This window comes from Tamandua tetradactyla, chromosome 2, assembly GCF_023851605.1.
Source record: "Tamandua tetradactyla isolate mTamTet1 chromosome 2, mTamTet1.pri, whole genome shotgun sequence".
Lineage (NCBI taxonomy): Eukaryota > Metazoa > Chordata > Mammalia > Pilosa > Myrmecophagidae > Tamandua > Tamandua tetradactyla.
The window spans coordinates 179013001-179034048 of record NC_135328.1 but is presented as its reverse complement, the minus strand read 5'-3'; the positions used below and the strand labels follow the sequence as shown (position 1 = coordinate 179034048).

General features: G+C 44.1%; 2 long non-coding RNA genes across 3 annotated transcripts; both read right to left on the bottom strand.

Moving 5' to 3' along the window:
- Positions 1-266: 266 nt before the first annotated feature.
- LOC143663208 (uncharacterized) lies at positions 267-7540 on the bottom strand. Its single transcript, XR_013165867.1, has 4 exons — positions 7463-7540; positions 6527-6991; positions 2562-2739; positions 267-626 (listed from the first exon to the last, which is right to left on the bottom strand). It is a non-coding gene; the product is annotated as an uncharacterized LOC143663208 (long non-coding RNA).
- Positions 7541-13925: 6385 nt separating this feature from the next.
- Positions 13926-16492, bottom strand: LOC143663200 (uncharacterized). 2 transcript variants are annotated; one of them, XR_013165863.1, is made up of 3 exons: positions 16425-16492; positions 15186-15250; positions 13926-14097 (listed from the first exon to the last, which is right to left on the bottom strand). It is a non-coding gene; the product is annotated as an uncharacterized LOC143663200 (long non-coding RNA). The 2 variants fall into 2 exon arrangements; XR_013165866.1 differs by lacking the exon at positions 16425-16492 and adding an exon at positions 15872-16066.
- Between the last annotated feature and the right edge of the window lie 4556 nt (positions 16493-21048).

Sequence of the window (21048 nt, the reverse complement as noted above, 5' to 3'; positions counted from 1 at the left end):
GTGGAGGACCAGACCTGGTAATTCCAGACAAGAACTGAAAGGTTTTAAAATATGAGGTATTTGAGAGAAAGGAAAGTAGACGAAAGGGTTGTAAATGAGCGTGCTTTATTGGGATGTGCTCCTGGGCAGAGCTCACCGAACCCAAGAGGGAGTGAGGTGAGTCCGCGCACTGGTTTTGACCCGTGCAGTTTTTAAGGGCAGGCAGGGGTTAGGTGATGACATGAAAGGGGCGGCACATTAAACAAAGGATTATTATGCTAGTGGGTTGAGCAGCAGGTGGTTAGATGTCCGTGAATAGATGTTTGCTGCTCAAAGACCTTGATTGTAACCGTTCACCTCCGGTTCCGGAGTGAGGTCATGATTCCAGCCATAGAGCCCTCCCTTATTCCCTCGACCTAACATTCCAGCCTTTTTGTGATAGAAGGGCGTCGAGATCTTTTTACCTACTTCCTGATGCAGTGGTATGGCGTGGGGCTATGGGCTGAAATTGTTAGGGTCGGGAGAGAGGAGAGGCTGGCTGCAGGAGTTTGGTGAGGTCGGCAGGAAGTGATGCAGAAGCATTTGGTTGACCGCTACTTGAGATAGTTCTCTTATACGACCCTGGAGGAAGTTAAGGAGGCAAGGAGCTAGGAGAAAAAAGAGACAAATTAAGATAACTGGACCTAGCAGTGGGAGAAGCCATGCTGCTCGTGGAGAGGAGAACCAGTTTAGGGCAGAGGAGGTTTCTTGTTTCCTGCGATAGAAATCTTCCTTTAGCTTGTTTAGGGTTTGAATATTTTGCTCTACCAGACCCCATTCATTGATGTAATAGCAACACTCTTCTTGCAGGAATGTACACGTCTCTCCTTTTTCGACTGTCAGCAGGTCTAAGGCCCGTCGATTTTGAAGAGTTACCTGAGCTAGTGAAGTGAGTTGGCATTGTAGAGATGAGAGAGATTCTGCTGTTGATTCTAGAGCTACCTGTACTCGAGTTTCAAAGTTTTGAGAGGTTAGAATATTGTGTCCTAGTGCCCCTCCCGCTGTGGCTGAGGCTGCGATCGAGGCGGTCAGGCTGATGCCTACTAGTATGAAGGGTTGAGAAAGTGTTCTATTGCTAAAAACTTAGCTAAAATCAGGGTCACAAAACCCAGCAAGCATCCTGTTATTGCAAAAGAGCTAACCGCTCCTTTTCCACTTCTGTACCTGCTTGCTTGCTTACTTGCTTCAAAAACCCCAGGATATGGTTTATACCTTTAAAAGCCTGCACAAAATCAGGCTGGGGGCCACACTCTGGTACCCCAGTAGTGGGGATGGAGGGCAGATGCCCACCAGCTAATAAAGACTCCTAATTGGCTTGCAATTTGATATTGTGTGGTCTTTCTGTTGGTGCGCCCAACTACACAAGGATAGGAAGAAAGGCATCCCTTTTTGAGCGCAAGAGGGATAATAACCAAGCTAGCTCAGACTTCCCGTAGATGGTTAGTTGGGGAACAATAGTTACCAGGAAGCACGGTCCTGGGGCAGTGGGGTTAAGGCACTTGATAAGGGTTTCATTGCACCAGAAATATTGCCCTTTGGGGGCATGGGTGGTGTTGTGGGTAGTGACATTGGTTTGGTATCGGTTTTGAAGTTTGGCTTGTTTTACAGTTATGTGTGTGAGGTAGCAGCTTTTTAGGGGATAGGGAAGGTTTTCAGACTCAGGTTCCCACAGGGAGATATTTTTTAGGATGGTGTGACAGGAATTAGGGCTGTGTTGGTGTATTTGGGTGAGGTTTATAGGGATGGCTGCCAAGAGTGGCCTATTTAATGACGCACACAGGAAACAGCAGGATATTTCAGGAAGTATTTGCGTTTGGTTGAGGAGTTGCAAAGTTTGTTGGAGGATTTGAAGCCATGTATGCGAGGTTGTTGTGGCGGAGGTTTGGGCAAGGTGATTGGAGAGGCTTTGATCTGCTTGTGCAATGTTAATAGACACCTGGGCAAAAGTAGTGTTAATGAAGGCATATTCGCGGTGTATTTCTATGGTGCCCATAGGGTATCGCGACCAGCCACTGTAGTATAGTTTGCCTTGGACTCCTGCTACCCATTTTATGTCCCAGGGATCTGCAATATTTATGTAAAATTGCTGGAAACTGATGTAAAAGATACCCTTATGAGGTGCTTCATTGTAAGCATCGTGTATCCTGCACGACCAATAGGGGCATCGCCTGTATATGATGTTATAGTTGTTTGGGTTACAGTAGCTTTTGGTTTGGGCGCATGGAAAGCAGATATAAGATCTTGGGCCCTTTGCAATTGATTTTGGAGTAATAGGAATGGTTATAGGTTGGCTACAACCTGTTAACAGGCAATTTGCTGTGCCAATTACGTGAGCGGTTGCTTTTCCATTTTGGGTAAAGGTTTCCCTGATCTGGAATTCCCAGACATAGGATTTGCTTTCAGTGGGAGTTAGGAGGGTGAGCAGCATGAGTAATATGGACCCAAGTGGGCCCCAGAGGCTGGCAGATGTAGGAGGGTTCATCCTGCTTATATAATTTGACCCGAGATAGGTGGTGCCAAGAAGAGTCCCCCAGCAGTTTTACCCCTGTAGGAGTGGTAAGGACCACTGTATGTGGGCCAGTCCACCGTGGTTGGAGTTGTCCGGGCTGCAGCTGTTTGAGGAGTACCTCGTTCCCCGGTTGAAGATTGTGGGGGGAATCGGCAGGATCAGTTTCCCCTGGTTGCGGCAGGAATCGGTCAGTGTGTTCTCGCAGTAATTGCCTGATTAAAGAGAGATATGGCAGGTAAGAGCTTCATGGGTTAGGGTGGCTGCTGCAGCTAATGCCCAGAGACAGGGAAGCCAGCCGTGGGCAGTAGGGTCCATCTGTTTGGAGAGGTAAGCTATTGGAGTATAGGTTGGCCCCAGAGGTTGGGTTAGAACTGCCACTGCCATTCCCCACTTTTCATCAGTAAATAGAATAAACGGTTTGTTAGGATTTGGGAGGGCAAGAGGAGGTGAGTGAAGTAAGGCACTGCGGAGGACCGAGAAGGCGTTGGATATGGCGGAGGGGTTGTCCAGAGGACCTGCAGGTGTTGCTTTGGCTGCATCTAGAAGGGCTTTGCTAGAATGGAAAAATTAGGGACTCAGTGCCGGAAAAATTCGACGAAACCTAGAAAGGATAAAATTTGTTTAGCATTTTCCAGAGGCTGGAGTTCACAGAGTGCTTGCTGCCTGTCGAGTGTGAGGTGTTGAGAGGTAGGAGTAAGGAGGAGGCCCAGATAAGTAATGGTGGAACAGGAAAGTTGGGCTTTGGTTGGTGAAATCCAGTGTTCTTTCTCCACCAAGAAATTTAATAGGGTGGCCGTGGCTTCTGTGGAGGCATCTTCAGAAGGGCTGCAAATTAATAAGTCATTTACATATTGGAGAATAACACTGGGAGTTAGATTGCATTGTGTTAGGTCTTTGGCTAAGGCTTGGCCAAAGATGTGGGGGCTATCGTGAAACCCCTGAGGCAATACTGTTCATGTCAGTTGCTGGGCAGCTAGAGAGTCCAGGTTTTCCCAGGTAAAAGCAAATAGATTGTAACAGGCAGGGTCCAGAGGTATAGTAAAAAAGGCATCTTTGAGGTCCAGGACCATGCAGTGAGTAGTGTGAGGAGGTCATTAATCAGTCTGAGGGCCTGGACTAAACGGTAAGAACCATCAAGTTTTTTAACAGGTAAAATAGGAGTATTACATGATGAATTAGTAGGTATAAGGAGTCCTTTCCCTTTGAGCTGGTTGAGGATGGGTTGCAGTCCACTTCGATGGGTTACAGAAATGGGGAATTGTGGCCGGGAGGGGAATGAGGACGGATTTTTTAGTTGGATGAGAACAGGTTTATGATGAGAAGCTATGATGGGGTGGCGGTATCCCACACTTTTGGGTTGACTAGGTGGGGTGGTAAGGGGTGAGCAGGAAGGATAGGGTCCTAGGTGGAGGCGGAGGCCATACACAGAGGCAGTAGTAGATTTGCGGGAGCAGTTTTTGTCCAGTGTAGTGATACCCCTAACTTGGCGAGAATATCCCACCCCAGTAGCAGGCTGGGGCAAGAAGGCATTACTAAGAAGGAATGTGTAATAGGATGTCCCTCTGTTAAACACATGAGTGGCTTAGTGGTTAAGGGGCGCGAAGGACCGCCATCTATGCCCGTAACCATGACCCAGGAAGGACAGAGTTGACCTGAATAGGTGGGGAGGATGGAAAAGGTAGCCCCCATGTCCACTAAAAATGATGTGGACTTACCCGCTACCTTGATTGTTACCCTGGGCTCTGCGAGGGTGATCGGGGTCACTGAGGCTGGGTGTCGTCAGTCATCAGTGGCCAAGCCCAGGACTGCCAGTGGTGGACTAGGGGTTGGAAGGATGCCCGCCCCCCCCCCCCACGGCCAGGCGCCGAGGGGCAGTCACTTTTCCAGTGTCCCTTTTTTCCAGAGAGGGCATGGTCCGTTGGGCGGTCGAGGATTGGGGCACTGGCGGGACCAGTGTCCTTCGAGGCCACATTTGAAGCACTTTCCTGGTGGTGGATTAGTCGTAGCCGGCTTCTTCTCCATTGCAGTAGACCGCAGGGCGGCAATCAGGGATTGGGTTTGTAAGTTTGCCTTTCGGCGCTCTCGGGACTCCCTTTCCGCCCTTTCCAACTCATCACGTGTATTGAAAACTTTAAAGGTCAGGTTTACCAGGTCACGCATAGGGGCCTGAGGACCGCCCTCAATTTTTTTAAGTTTGTGCCTTATGTCTGGGGCTGACTGGGATATAAAATGTGTGGCTAACACGGTTTTACCAGCTTTCGAGTCAGGGTCTAAGCAGGTGTATTGAGAGAGGGCTTCTGTGAGTCAGTGTAGAAATGCTGCCGGATTTTTTTCAGGAACTTGTGTGATTTCCCTTAGTTTATGGAAGTTTACTATTTTATGTGAAGCTTTCTGCATACCCACTATGAGACATGTAAGCATTTTATCCCACCCAGTTCGCCCGTTTCTCCCCGCTGGAGTGTCAACCTGATATTCCCACCCGGGCTCTGGGTCTGGCACCGCCTCGGCTCCTACCGGCATGGTGTGGTCAGTATATGGACCTGGTCGGCATGGGCCCTGGCTGCACTGAAAATACGGTCTCTTTCATCTGGGGTTAGGAAAGAAGAACAGATTATATGAATGTCATGCCAGGTTAAATCATAGGCATTAGCTAGACATTGAAATTCCTTAGTATAGGTGGTCGGGTCGCTGGAGAATGAACCTAGCCATTTCTCAATACTAGAGAGGTCAGCTAGGAAGAAAGGGGTGTGTACTCGAACTAACCCCTCAGGTCATGCAACTTCCTGCAGTGGACAGAGTAAAGAGTCCTTTGAGTGGGTATGAGAGCTTATAGGTGAGGAGGGCAAGGCGAGGAGGACAGTGGGGGACTGGATGGAGATGGGAGGTGCAGATAAGATGGCGGCGAGGGCCCAGGTGGAAAAGGAGACTGATAAGTTAGTGGCTGGAGTGCTGTTGAGATAGGCGGGGAAAGTGAGGGATAAGATGGTGGGTGAAGTGCAGCTGGAGCAGAAGGAGGAAGTAAGGGACAAAATGGCGGCTGAGGCTCCACTGGACCAGAAGAAGGCAAGGGGCAAGAGGGCCTCTGAGGTGCCCCCAGAGGAGAAGAAGAGGGTAACAGGCAAGGTGGCGTTTGAGGAGCTGCTGGAGGAGAAGAAGAAGATAAGGGGCGAGGTGGCATCTGAGGTGCCGCCGGAGAGGGAGAGGGATAGAGTGAGGGAGGAGGGGATTGTGTGGAAGGATCTCGCAGAGACAGTGGTCGCTTGAAGAAGAATGAGTCAGGGGGTTCAGAAAAGGAGAGAGTCTCATCAGAGGAGAGGGAGGGTTTGGGAGTTTCCTTGGCTAGGAGAACCTGAGCCATGGAGCAAGGAGTACAAAGAGAGGGACGGGAGCACAGGAGAAGAAAAGTCTGGACATAAGGAATTTCGGCCCATGTGCCATTTTTTGGCAGAAATTACGGAGGTTGTTAAAGACCTTAAAATTGAAAGTCCCCCCCTTAGGCCAATGAGAACCGTTATCCAATTGGTATTGTGGCCAAGCCTTTTTACAAAAGTGAGAGAGGAGTTTTGGCCAGATGTCTGGAAGTAAATTCAGTGCGGATAAGTTTGCCCGTAGGCAACTTACAGGAGTAAGGGGTTGGGTTTTAGAAGATTTATTGCCCATGCTGAGAGGTCTCGCAGAAGGAATGGCTCTAAGAGCAAAGGACTGGCCTAGGGACGTCAGCGTCCCAACATCCTGAGAGAGTTCTTAAAGCTCGTATGAGCGGGTTTAAACTCCCGTTCAGGTCTTGGACCCGAGTTTGGGAGGGAAACGAGAAGCAGGGCATCTCCACAGTTTATCAAGTCCCGGAAAAAGGGTATGAGGCTTGCAGGTGTCCCTGCTCACCTCAGCCCTCGGGAGAGAACCTGACGTGAATTCATGATGTTCGGAGAAGTTACGGACAGGCTCTCGCCTTTTTGGAAAGCGAGAACCGGCAGCAGAGCTAGGAGGGGAGGGACTTACCCAATGAGTGGTGGATGCAGTGGCAGGCTGAAAGATCCCTGCTCTCTGGATATGTGGAGGAGTAGCGAGAGGAAGCCGGGGTGCCCCTGGCCAGGCGGACAGGACCCTCACTCCTCTCCCGGGTTTCGGCACCAAGATGAAAGGTTTTAAGATATGAGGTATTTGAGAGAAAGGAAAGTAGACGAAAGGATGGCAAATGAGCGTGCTTTATTGGGCTGTGCTCCTGGGCAGAGCTCAACGAACCCAAGAGAGAGTGAGGTGAGTCCACGCAAGGGCTTTGGCAAGTGCATTTTTTAAGGGCAGTACATTAAACAAAGGATTACTATGCCAGTGGGTTGAGCAGCGGATGGTTACATGTCCATGAATAGATGTTTGCTGGGCAAAGACCTTGATTGTAACTGTTCACCTCCCGTTCCGGAGTGAGGTCATGATTCCAGCCATAGAGCCCTCCCTTATTCCTCCGACCTAACAAGAACATGATTTTAAATGGTCATAGAATGTAATGTATCCTGGATAGAATACTGGAACATAAAAAAGGCCTTAAGCACCTTTCAGACCCCAGGCACTGGGGAGTGGGGTGGGCTTGAGAGACCCGGGCACGCCGAGACAGCACAGAGGTGCAGGGCTTTGAGGATGGTGGGGTGGGGGATGCGAAGGCGGGGGAGGAGAAGCCCGCCCAGGCCAACTGCTGGCACTGCTGGTGGAGCGGCCAGGCTGGGACAGGGCCAGACGATGAGTGGGGCCCTGCAAGCAGACCAGCTTGTAGGAGTAGCTGGAACTGACAGGAGGCGAGGACTCCAAGAGCCGGGAGGAGCTGAAGGATTAGGAGGTACAGTCGGGCATCAGGGGGGCCCGGCGCGCGTGGGGGCGCAAGCAAGGTGTACACGAAGGAGGGCCACCACGAGACCACAAACCAGGTGGCCAAGCAGCACTTACCATGGGTGTCCAAGAAGCACCAGACAAGATGTACATCATATGGGCCACCACGTGATACTGTCAGATTCTTCCTTGTACCTGTTCCAGAACATAGGAGGCTAGATAGAATAAATTTTTTTTTCATCACAATCGACTTTTCTTTCTTTTTTTTTTTTCTTCCTTTTTTTTGAAATATAACATACATACAAAAAGGCAGAATCTTATATAATACCCTAGGTGTTAGGATTAACCAAAACAGTTTTGGTTGGGGGTTGGCAAGTAATGAGAGGTAGCAATGTCTAGCTGAAGCTTGTGTAAGAGTGCCCTGCAGAGTAGCCTCTCGACTCCATTTGAACTCTCCCAGCCACAGATACTTTATTAGTTACACTTCTTTTCCCAGTTTTAGTCAGGATGGAATGGTTGCTCCTATGGTGCCAGGGCCAGACTCATCCCTGGGTGTCATTTCCCACACCTCCAGGGACACTTTCACCCCTGCATGTCATATCCCACATGGAGGGAGGATAAGGGAAATGATCTCAATTGCAGAGTTGGGCTTAGAGAGAGTGAGGCCACATCTGAGCAACAAAAGAGGTCCTCCAGAAGTAACTCTTAGGCATACCTATAGATAGGCTAAGCTTCTCTGCTACCTACATAAGCTTCCCAAGAAAGCCTCAGGATCAAGGGCTTGGTCTATTGATTTGAGTGACCCTAATGTTTGACACAGTATCAGGGGATTCCCTGATGGTAAAGTTTAATAGTTCTATATTTTTTCTCTCATCCCTCAAGAGGCTTTGCCAATATGTTCTTATTATCTCCTTAATGTACTTGAGGATGTATCCAGCAATTATATGAAGCTGTACAGGATTAAAGGACCTCATCCTTATTCTGGGCTCCCTAGCTTTCAATTCATCAATGAGCTACCCAGACAGGTTGAGTTAAAATATGTGCTACAGGAAAGTTAGTTTCTGGAAAAATAAACCTTTCTTCCTGTGATCTGAAAGAGTAGGTGAGGTTCTAAAATATAGACAATGTCTTCCTTACCCCTGTGTTCTGAATAACATTAGTCCCAACCTGATCGGCTTCACCCTTATCTCTAAATACCAGGTGATAGATACATAAAAGAGCCTGTCAAAATCCACACGTAATAATTACCACTCTGGACTCCATGTGTCTGCTATAAGAACTTACAATCTAGGCCCCTGTTTTCTTATAAGCATTTTTTAAAAGAGATCATACAATAATTGTTCTTTTGTTTCTGGATTATTTGACCTCACTAAGTGTCCCACAGGTTCATTCACATCGTTGCATGCCTCATGACTTCGTTCCTTTTTGTAGCAGCACAACATTCGATCATATGTATACACCATCGTTCAGCAGTCTACTTCTCAGTCGGTGCATTATTTGGCCATCTGCATTCATTAGGCATCACGTATAATGCCCAAAGTCCACAGGCCATCAAAACTCTCGATTTTGGATAATTTCATCATTCCCAAGAGAAAGATAACCAATAACCACACCCTCATCAAATAGGAAACCTAACCACCCATTAACTCTTGTCCCTCCTCCCATCATGTACCCCTGTGGTACTGCTGATGTTTTCCTGTTAAACAGCACATAGCATGCAACAGCAGTTTTCCATGCCTACCCTGGACTTAAACACTGCTTGAACGCAAATCATACCTTTGAGGTAGTTCTTGTGGTAATTTATATTTATATTTCTAGTGGTAATCGGTGGGGCACATAAGTCTATGCAACCCCTTTCAATTTTGTTCACCTTCACTGTGGTAATACTACTTAAAGACCCACTAGAGAATCACCTTCACTTCTATCTTACATTTGAGTTCAAACCTCATAAGTTAACTGTTCACCCATCTCTAACTTCTGTGTACTTGTAAGTCCCCTATCTCATTTTATCTTTACCATGGTCATAAACGTGGACTCATATAGTATCTATCCTTTGTGTCTGGCTTATTTCGCTCAGCATTATGTCCTCAAGGCTCATCCATCTTGTCCCGTGCTTCGGGACGTCATTTCATCTTATTGCTGCATAATAGTCCATCGTATGCATATACCACATTTTGTTAATCTACTCATCTCTTTATGGGCATTTTCCCATCTTTTGGCTATTGTGAAAAATACTGCTATAAACACTGATGTAAGAATGTCTGTTTGTGATGCTGTTTTCAGCTCCTCTGGGTATATACCAAGTCGTGCTATTGCTGGGTCATAGGGTAACTCGATATTTAGTTTCCTAAGGAACTGCCAAACTGTCTTCTGTAGTAGCTGTACCATCATACATTCCCGCAGGCAGGGCAAAAATGTCCCAATTTCTCCACATCCTGTCCAACATTCATGCCTTCCTATTTCTTTAATAGCAGCATTCTTATAGATGTGAGTTGGTATCTCATTATAGTTTTGATCTGCGTTTCCCATATAACTAATGAAAATAAGCATCTCTTCATGTGTTTTTGAGTCATGTGTATTTGCTCTTAAGAAAAATGCATCCCTTCTCTGTTCTGATTGTATTTATTCGCATCCTCTCGTTTTCTTTGTCTGTCTTGGCTAGTGGCCCATCAATTTTATTGATTTTTTCAAAGAACCAACTTTTGGTGTTATTCTTTCTTTCTTTTGTTCTTCCATTCATTTCATTCTGTTTTAATATTTTTTATTTCTCTTCTTCTATTGGCCTTGGGGTTCACCTGCCGTTCTTTCTCAAGTTCCTCCAGGTGAGCAGGTAAGTCCTCGATTTTTGCTCTTTCCTGTTTTTTAACATAGGCATTCAGGGCAATACGTTTCCCTCTCAGCACAGCTGCATCCCATAAGTTCTGCTCTGTTGTATTCTCATTTTCACTGGTCTCCACATAGCTACTGATTTTTCTAGCAATTTCCTCTTTGACCCACTGATTTTTTAAGAGTGTGTTGTTTGATCTCCATACATGTGAAAGTTCTCATTCTTTAGTAGTTATTGAGATCCAGCTTCATTACCTTGTGATCAGAGAAAATGCTTTGAATAATTTCAATGTTTTAAATTTAAAAAGACCTGTTTTGTGCCCCCAACATATGATCCATTCAGGGTAATATTCCATGAGCACTAGAGAAGAATGTATATCCTGGCATTTTGTGGTGTGTGCTGGTTTGAAAGGATTTTTGTACCCTAGAAAAGCCATGTTTTAATCCCAATCAATCTTGAGGGAGGAACCCTTCCTTCTAATCCCTATTCAGTACTATAGGTTCGAAGCTTGATTAGGTTATCTCCATGGAGATGTGACTCAATCAGTTGTGGCTATCAAACTTGCTTAGATGGAGATGCGTCTCCACTCGTTCTATGTGGGTCTTGATTAGTTTACTGGAATCCTATAAAAGAAGAAGTATTTTGGGAAAAGCTTCAGAATGTCACAGAACCACAAAGCAGAGAGTTCTTTGCCAGCGACTTTTGGAGATGAAGAAGGAAAACACCTCTTGAGGAGCCTCATGAGAGAAGCCAGCGGATGCCACCAGGTTTGCCAGGTGCCCTTCCAGCTGAGAGAGAAACGCTGAATGTATTTGGCCTTCTTGAACCAAGGTATCTTTCCCTGGATGCCTGTGATTGGACATTTCTGCAGACTGGCTTAAATTGGGACATTTTCTTGTCCTTGGAACTGTAAACGAACAACTTATTAAATTCCCCTTCGTAAAAGCCGTCCTATTGCTGGCATATTGCATTCAGGCAGCCAGCAAACTAGAACAGGGTGTAATGACCTATATATGTCTGTTAGGTCTTATTCATTTATCAATGATTTATCACTCATTTATCAAGTTGGTTAACTTCTCTATTTCTTTGTTGATCTTTTGCCTTGTTGTTTTATCTATAGAGGGAAGTGGTGTATTGAAGTCTCCTAATATTATTGTTAAAACATCTATCAATCACTCCCTTCAGTTTTGCCAGTGACTGTCTCATGTACTTTGGAACTCCTTCATTGGGAGCGTAAATATTTACGATTGTTATTTTTTCTTGGTGAATTGTCCCTGTAATTAATATATAGTGTCCTTCTTTGTCTCTCATGATGTCTGTTCTCGTTTGCTAGGTGCCGTAAGGCAATATACCAGAAAAGGAATGGCTTGTAAAAAGGGGAGTTTAAAAAGTTGCTAGTTTTCTGTTCTAAGGCTGAGAAAATGTACCAATTAAAACAAGTCTATGGAAATGTCCAATCAAAGGCATCCAGGGAAAGATACCTCGGTTCAAGAAGGCCAATGAAGTTCAGGGTTTCTCTCTCAAGTGAGAAGGCACATGGTGAACACAGTCATAGTTTCTCTCTTGACTGGAAGGGCACGTGGCGAACATGGCGTCATGTGCTGGCTTTCTCTCCTGGCTTCTGGTTTCTTGAAGCTCCCCGGGAGGCGTTTTCCTTCTTCATCTCCAAAGGTCACTGGCTGGTGGACTCTCTGCTTCGTGGTGCTGCAGCATTCTCTGCTCTCTCTGAATCTTCCATCTCCAAAACATTTCCTCCTTCATAGGACTCCAGAACCTTATTAAGAACCACCCACATGGGTGGAGACATGTTGTCACCTCATCCAGCATAACAACCAATCTTGATTTAATCAAATCATCCAGGGAGATGATCTCATTACAGTTTCACACATAGAGAATTGAATAGGGATTATTCTACTTTTATGAAATGAGATTTTGATTAAAACATGGCATTTCTAGGGGGCATACATCCTTTTAAACCAGCACAAGTATCATTTTGAATCCATCTTCACACTAGACTTTTGAAATGACTTAATGTTGCTAAATATTCTGTAGCACACAATCTTACTCAACCTATCTGGATAGTTCATTTAAACAACCCAAACACATGAAGCCCAGAATGTGAACGAGGGCTTGTAACTCTGTATAGATTAATATAACACACGAAACATCCCAGAGTATTTACGCAGATAATTACATAGTATAGGCAATGCCCCTTGATGGACTGGCAGGAAAGTATGCAACGTTTCCTCTTGGAAAATTTCTGATACTTTCTTAAACCCTAGGGACTCCCAAGTTAACAGGTAAGCCCTTGATCTTGAGGCTGGCTCCTGTGAAACTTATTTCTGTAGCAGAGAAGCTAAGCCAACAATCGTGAGTAAGATTACTTTCAGAGAACTCTTTTGTTGCTCAGATATAGTCTTTCCCTCTAAGCCAAATCAGCAGGTGAACTCACTGCCCTCCCCACCTTTGTGGGACATGACTCCCAGGGGTGTAAATCTCCCTGGCAATGTGGGACATGACTCCCAGGGGTGATCAGGACCTGGCATCATGGAATTGAGAAAACCTTCTTGACCAAAAGCGGGAAAAGAGAATGAGATAAAGTTTCAATCGTTGAGAAATTTCAGAATCAAGAATCTATCCTGGAGGTTATTCTTATGCATTATATAGATATCCCTTTTTTGTTTGTGGTATACTAGAATGGCTGGAGGGAAGTACCTGAAGCTCTTGAACTGTATTCTAGTAGTCTTGATTCTTGAAGATGATTATATAAATTTTACAATGTGACCATCTGCAAAGTGAAAAAGTTGCTGATGCTTCCTTTATCCAGGCTATGGACAGATGAGTAAAATAGAAGGACTAAATAAAGGAATAAATAATGGGAAGTGTGATAGTTAGATTCAGCGGTCAACTTGGCCAGGTGAAGATGCCTAGTTCTGTTGCTGTGGACATGAGCCAATGGCATGTGACCTCATCTGTTCATAATTACATCTGCATTGGGCTAGGAGGCGTGCCTGCTGCAATGAATGATGTTTGATTTAATCGGCTGGTGCTTAAATGAGAGACTCAATGTAGCACAGCCCAAGGAGCTCAGTATACCTCATCTCAGCACTCCCAGCTAAGACCAGGCCTTTGGAAATGCAGAAAGGAATCACCCCGGGGAAAGCTGTTGGAATGCAGAGGCCTGGAGAGAAGGCCAGCAGTGATCACCCTGTGCCTCCCCACTTAAGAAAGAACCTCAGTTGAAAGTTAGCTGCCTTTCTTCTGAAGATCTAACTAAATAAATACCGTTTTATTAAAAGCCAAAAAAACAAAAACAAAAACAAAACAAAACTGGAACCCATGTGTTGTTATGTGTAGGAGAGTGGATAACCCAGGTCTCCCAATTTCCAGGCAACCCCCATTCTACTACCTCACACCACCTCATTCCTGTATCTATAAGAAACCTTTGCATTTCTTGGTGACTATAAGATTTAAGAAATACAACACTGTAATCACCTGAATTATACATTTGGTGTTTTTGATATAAAATATATTTTTTAAAGTAAAACAAAAAAACAACTTGCAACCCATTAAAGAAAAAACAACTGCAACCCACAATAAAATTCCCTATTCTGCCCCACTTAGTCTGCTCGGTTTTTTTCCATAATACTGAGCTTATTTTTAGGTTTTTTTTATCAGCTGTCTCTCCCCCCAGTCGTAAGCTCCATCAGTATACATTTGTTTTGTTTATTCATATAACCAAAATACGTACAACACTGTCTGGCCTGCAGGGAATTACCCTTCTAAGTCATAGGAAATGACGCTGGATGACAGTAATGCTCCAGGCTGCCACGAGGGGGCATCACTGGATCTACTCCTGTTGGTTTCTGGCAGCCCAGTCTTTCCCAGGCGGAGAGGTTGAGGCTCAACGTTCCTCTGTTTGGGCCTGGGGAGGGGAGGACAGTTAACAAAATATAGTTAAATTTTCCATAAACTTAAATGGATTTCATAGTTTAAAGAAGTGGGCTTTATTCTGAGATCGTCAGTCTCCGTTTTTGTTTGTCTTTAAATGTCATTTCTTTTGTATATGATGGATGGTAAAACATAGGCAGTCCACCAGAAATCTTCTTTAAATTTTATTCGTCCAAAAATCCGGGAACCAGGGGATGCAAGGGTAGTTCAGTGGTAGAATTCTCACCTGCTATGCAGGAGACCAAGTTTCAGTTCCCAGGTCATGTACTTCCCAAGCAAACAAACAATAAGCAAGCAAACAAAGAACCAAATAAAATTCAACAAATATTGGGGCGATAAGGACATGCTCATGTGGAAAAAGAATGAAATGTGACCACCACCAGAGAGCATGCCAAAAAAAAAAAAAAAAAAAAAAAAATTCTGGGAACCACTGGTCTAAAGTGGTTCAGATTTCATAAAAACAATGGAACGTTAAAAAAATGAAATCTTAAGTAGTATGCAAACATCTAACTCAGGTATACAGGGAATTTAATATATATTTTCACCAAACTTTTTATTTTGAAAAGTCAAATTTACACCAAAATGGAAAGAATTGTACAGTGAATACCTAATTAGCTTTATACCCTTTGACACATTTCCTTTATCTCTTTCCGTGTGTGTGTTTACTGAGGTTTTTGAAGAGTTCAGATATGACATTTCATCACTAAATACTTCAGATTATGATTGTACTAAGAACAAGGACATTATAAAGATCTCATAGAATTATTGTGCTAATCAGAATAATACCCCACCCTACCCCCTGCCTATGACCCCAGGATGTCTGCATCCTAACCCCTAACATTGTGAACATGCTATTTTACATGATAAAAGGGACTTTGCAGGGAAGATTAAGAATCTTGAGGTGGGGATTATCCTGGATTACCCAGGTGGGCCCAGGTGTCCTTATGATAAGGAGGCAGGAGGATTGTAGTATTAGTGGCTCCTGTAGTGGCACAAAGTAGGCAGAAGGGGCCAGGTAATACAAGCAGCATCTAAAAAGCTGAATAAGGCAAGGAAACTTACCCTGAAACCTGCGGAAGGAACACAGCCGTGCCCACACCTTGATTTGAGGCTAGTGACCTCCAGAACTGTAAGAGAGTAAATTGTGTTGTTTTAAACCAATAAATTTGTGTAGTGGTTTCACAGTGTCTTTCATAGCAGCAACAAGAAAACTAATATAATTATTAATTTAATACTGTCGTATGAAATAGAGTGCACGTTCAAATTTCCCCAAATGTCCCAGAAATACACCTCTTGTTTTCTTTTTGTTTCTAAATTTAGGATCCACTTAAGGGAGCATTTGTTTGTCTTATAATATAAATTCATTGCTAAAGTTTACATTCATAGCAATTACTCGCTGTTCTAATCCACGCAAAAATTTTAAATCACAGATATACCTCACATTTGCAGTTTTATATTATTCTCAGTCCTGAGCTTAATTTTTAGTTTACTTTGGTTGAAGAGAGAGCAGATGCCGACTTACACACTTTTTAACTGTTGGCCTGCTATCTTTGGGGTATTCTGGTATTCCATTTAACCTGATCTAAACGTCTCTCCCCAAATTCCTATTTTAAACAAATGATCCAATTCTAGTTTTAAGGCTAAATTATCTCAGGAAAAAACTAAATCAATATAAATGCCATCCAAATTATATTCATTTTTAACTTTTATTTTTTAATTTGTTGTTTTTGTAAGCCATCAAAACTTACACAAGTGTGACACTTCGAGCCAGAGCCGTAGAAAGGTGTCTGGGTCTAACCGGGCATTTAGTAGAAAACCCTGGTACGTCAAAAACATAGGTTGGAAGATTTCTTGTGGTGGGAGGTTAAAGCCTAAACATTACTCCACCAGTAAACCATGTCTGCTACCTCCAGGCTCTGCCCACCCCCAAAAGAAACCCAAAACCCCAAACCCCAAACCCCAAACCCCAAACCCCAAACCCCAATTGGTGGTTTCCAACGAACGATAACGTTGTTCATAAAATAATCTTTGGTAAGAGGTTAAAGGGTACGCGACACGTACCTGCGTATTTCAATCCTTTATAATCTCAGATTATCACAAATTACTCCACGTTAACCTCAGAAATTTAAGCAAACACAACAAACAGACGCGAAAAAACAAACACCACAGTTATGCTTTATAAATGTGGCAAAAAAGCAACGAAACCAAGTATCAGCACAAAACCACCAAGAAACCCAACTCATACTACCGAACAACACTAAAAAAAAAACCACACCGCTTATAGATGTTACACAGTCTTACTTTTTCACACCAGTCTGACTACCCTGCAAAAACCTACGACAGGGCATCCAAAAATTGATATCTAAATGTTTTGTTTGTTATAAAATCACTTTTCTGTTGGGTCCGGATGCAGTTAAGAACAACTGCTAGATCACAAATGGTGACTACGTATCCGACAGAGGTACTGATATAGCTCTTTATCGCAGTCAATTCTTTGATGGCTTTTCATCTACGAGGGGATGAAAGGTTGGAAGTATAAGGAAACACCAGTGGACATGGACATAAATGAAGGCAATGCCATGTGTGCCATGCATTATGGGCATGCAAATGAGCTGACTCAACCCCGTGCGTTCCGGAAATACTTTATTTCCTTCCAATGCAAGACAGAGGGTACCACCAGGGGGCAGAGCAGGCGCCTGGTTTTCAGGGATATTCACTTGCATGATCCAACCAGGAAACGTTTAACCTCGTTTTATAACTGGTGCTCCCAGTAAAAATGTCTTAATAATTCGAAAAAGGTTCATCTTTTTTGACATTGTTGTTAGTTCCTGGCATTCAAGGAAAGCTCTGTTATAACATTCAATGGATACAAACCTAAGCAACAGAAACCTCAGTCTAAATTCCAGTGACAACATGTTAAACTATAAAAATGTCCAAGTTTAAGGCGGGCCACGTTGGCTCAGCAGGCAGGGTTCTCCCCTGCCGTGGGGGAGACGCCAGGTTCGATTCCTGGTTCCTGTCCTGGCAGTAAAGAAAAAAAAAGTCCATGTTTTAACAAATGATTACAAAACATACAAACAAATTGGAAAGGCGATGATTAAGCATTACAAACCATTAATGTGGAGGACCAGACCTGGTAATTCCAGACAAGAACATGATTTTAAATGGTCATGGAATGGAATGTATCCTGGATAGAATACTGGAACATAAAAAAGGCATTAGGCACCTTTTGGGCCCCCAGGGGCAGGGAAGGGGAGTGGGCTTGAGAGCCCCGGGCATGCCTTGGCAGCCCTGAGGTGAGGGCTTTGAGGATGGCGGGGTGGGGTGCGGAGGCAGAGGAGGAGGAGCCCGCCTGGGCCAGCTGCTGGCCCTCCTGGTGGAGTGAAACTGCCTGAAGCAGACAGGGCCAGAAGACGAGGCGGGGCCCTGCAAGCAGACAGGCTTGTAGGAGTAGCTGGAACAGCTAGAAGGCGAGGGCTCCGTGATCCGGGAGGAGCTGAAGAATTAGGAGGTACAGTCGGGCATCAGGGGGGCCGGGCGTGCATGGGGCGCAAGCAAGGTGTACACGAAGGAGGGCCGCCGCGAGACCACAAGCCAGGTGGCCAAGCAGCGCTTACCGTGGGTGTGCAAGAAGCACCACAACAAGATGTACATTGTATGGGCCACCACGCGATACTCTCAGGTTCTTCCTTGTACCTGCTCCAGAACATAGGAGGCTCGAAGGAATAAATTTTTTTTTTCATCACAATCAACTTTTCTTTCTTACTTTCTCTTTCTTTTTTTTTTTTTTTTTTTTGAAATATAACATACATACAAAAAGGCAGAATCTTATATAATACCCTAGGTGTTAGGATTAACCAAAACGGTTTTGGTTGGGGGTTGGCAAGTAATGAGAGGTAGCAATGTCTAGCTGAAGCTTGCGCAAGAGTGCCCTGCAGAGTAGCCTCTCGACTCCATTTGAACTCTCCCAGCCACAGATACTTTATTAGTTACACTTCTTTTCCCGGTTTTAGTCAGGATGGAATGGTTGCTCCTATGGTGCCAGGGCCAGACTCATCCCTGGGTGTCATTTCCCACACCTCCAGGGACACTTTCACCCCTGCATGTCATATCCCACGTGGCGGGAGGACGAGGGAAATGATCTCAATTGCAGAGTTGGGCTTAGAGAGAGTGAGGCCACATCTGAGCAACAAAAGAGGTCCTCCAGAAGTAACTCTTAGGCATACCTACAGATAGGCTAAGCTTCTCTGCTACCTACATAAGCTTCCCAAGAATAAGCCTCAGGATCAAGGGCTTGGTCTATTGATTTGAGTGTCCCTAATGTTTGACACAGTGTCAGGGGATTCCCTGATGGTAAAGTTTAATCGTTCCATATTTTTTCTCTTCCCTCAAGAGGCTTTGCCAACATGTTCTTATTATCTCCTTAATGTACTCAAGGATGTATCCAGCCATTATATTAAGCTGTACAGGATTAAAGGACCTCATCCTTATTCTGGGCTCCCTGTGTTTCAATTCGTCAATGAGCTATGCAGACAGGCCGAGTTAGAATATGTGCCACAGGAAAGTTAGGTTCTGGAAAAATAAATCTTTCTTCCTATGGTCTGAAAGAGTAGGTGAGGTTCTAAAATATAGACAATGTCTTCCTTACCCCTGTGTTCTGAATAACCTTAATCCCAACCTGATCAGCTTCATCCTTATCTCTAAGTACCAGGTGATAGATACATAAAACAGCCTGTCAAAATCCACACGTAATAATTACCACTCAGGACTCCATTTGTCTGTTGCTATGGTACTGCTGATGTTTTCCTGTGCACATAGCATGCAACAGCAGTTTTCGGCATCTACCCTGGACTTAAACGCTGCTTGGACGCGAATCATACCTTTGAGGTCGTTCTTGCAACACATAATTTATATTTCTAGTGGTAATCAGTGGGGCACATAAATCTATGCAACCCCTTTCAATTTTGTTCACCTTCACTATGGTAATGTTACTTACAAATCCACTAGAGAATCACTTTTACTTCTATCTTACATCTGAGTTCAAACCTCATAAGTTAACTGTTCACCCATCTCTAACTTCTGTGTACCTCTAGGTCCCCTATCTCATTTTATCTTTACATGGTCATAAAAGTGGACTCATATAGTATCTATCCTTTGTGTCTGGCTTATTTCACTCGGTATTACGTCCTCAAGGCTCATCCATCTTGTCCCGTGCTTCGGGACATCATTTTGTCTTATTGCTGCATAATAGTCCATCGTATGTATATACCACATTTTGTTAATCTACTCATCTCTTAATGGGCATTTTTCCATCTTTTGGCTATTGTGAATAATGCTGCTATAAACATCGTTGTATAAATGTCTGTTTGTGACGCTGCTTTCAGCTCCTCTGGGTATATACCAAGTCGTGCTATTGCTGGGTCATAGGGCAACTCGATATTTAGTTTCCTAAGGAACTGCCAAATTGTCTTCTGTAGTGGCTGTACCAAAATACATTCCTGCCAGCAGGGCATAAATGTCCCAATTCCTGCACATCCTGTCCAGCATTCATGCTTTCCTATTTCTTTAATAGCAGCATTCTTATAGGTGTGAGTTGGTGTCATGGTTAGGGACAGGTGTCAACTTGGCCAAGTTGTGGTACCTTTTCATCTGATTGGGCAAGCGCTGGCCTGTCTGTTGCAATGAGGACATTTCATAGGATTAGGTCATGATCACGTCAGCTACATCCACAGCTGATTCCATTTGTAATCAGCCAAAGGGGAGTGTCTTCTGCAATTAGTGATGCTAAATGCAATCATGGGAAGCCTTTTAAGGAGGACTCAGAGGAGACAGGTGGCATTCCTGCTTTGGCTGGTGAGCCTCTCCTGTGGAGTTCATCCAGGCCATCCATCGGAGCCATTGGCTTCGCAGCCTGCCCTGTGGATTTTGGACTCTGCGTTCCTACGGTCACGTGAGACACTTTCATAAATTTTATATTTGCAAGTGTTCCCTGTTGGTTCTGTTTCTCTAGAGAACCCTAACTAATACAGTTGGTATCTCATTATAATTTTGATCTACATTTCCCATATAACTAATGACAATAAGCATCTCTTCATGTATTTTTGAGTCGTGTATTTGCTCTTCAGAAAAATGCACCCCTTTTCTGTTCTGATTGTATTTATTCGCATCCTCTCGTTTTCTTTGTCTGTCTTGCTAGTGGCCCATCAATTTTATTGATTTTCTCAAAGAACCAACTTTTGGCATTATTCTTTCTTTCTTTTCTTCTTTTGTTCTCCCATTCATTTCACTCTTTTAATCTTTGTTATTTCTCTTCTTCTATTGGCCTTGGGGTTCACCTGCCGTTCTTTCTCAAGTTCTTCCAGGTGAGCAGGTAAGTCCTCAATTTTTGCTCTTTCCTGTTTTTTAACATAGGAATTCAGGGCAATATGTTTCCCTCTCAGCACAGCTGCATTCCATAAGTTCTGCTCTGTTGTATTCTCATTTTCACTGGTCTTCACATAGCTACTGATTTCTCTAGTAATTTTCTCTTTGACCCACTGATTTTTTAAGAGTGTGTTGTTTGATCTCCATACATGTGAAAGTTCTCATTCTTTAGTAGTTATTGAGATCCAGCTTCATTTCCTCGTGATCAGAGAAAGTGCTTTGAATAATTTCAATGTTTTAAATTTAAAAAGACCTGTTTTGTGCCCCCAACATATGATCTATCCTGGGCAATGTTCCATGAGCTCTAGAGAAGAATGTATATCCTGGCATTTTGTGGTGTGTGCTGGTTTGAAAGGATTTATGTACCCTAAAAAAGTCATGTTTTAATCCCAATCAATCTTGAGGGAGGAACCCTTTCTTCTAATCCCTATTCAGTACTATAGGTTCGAAGCTTGATTAGGTTATCTCCATGGAGATGTGACTCAATCAGCTGTGGGTATCA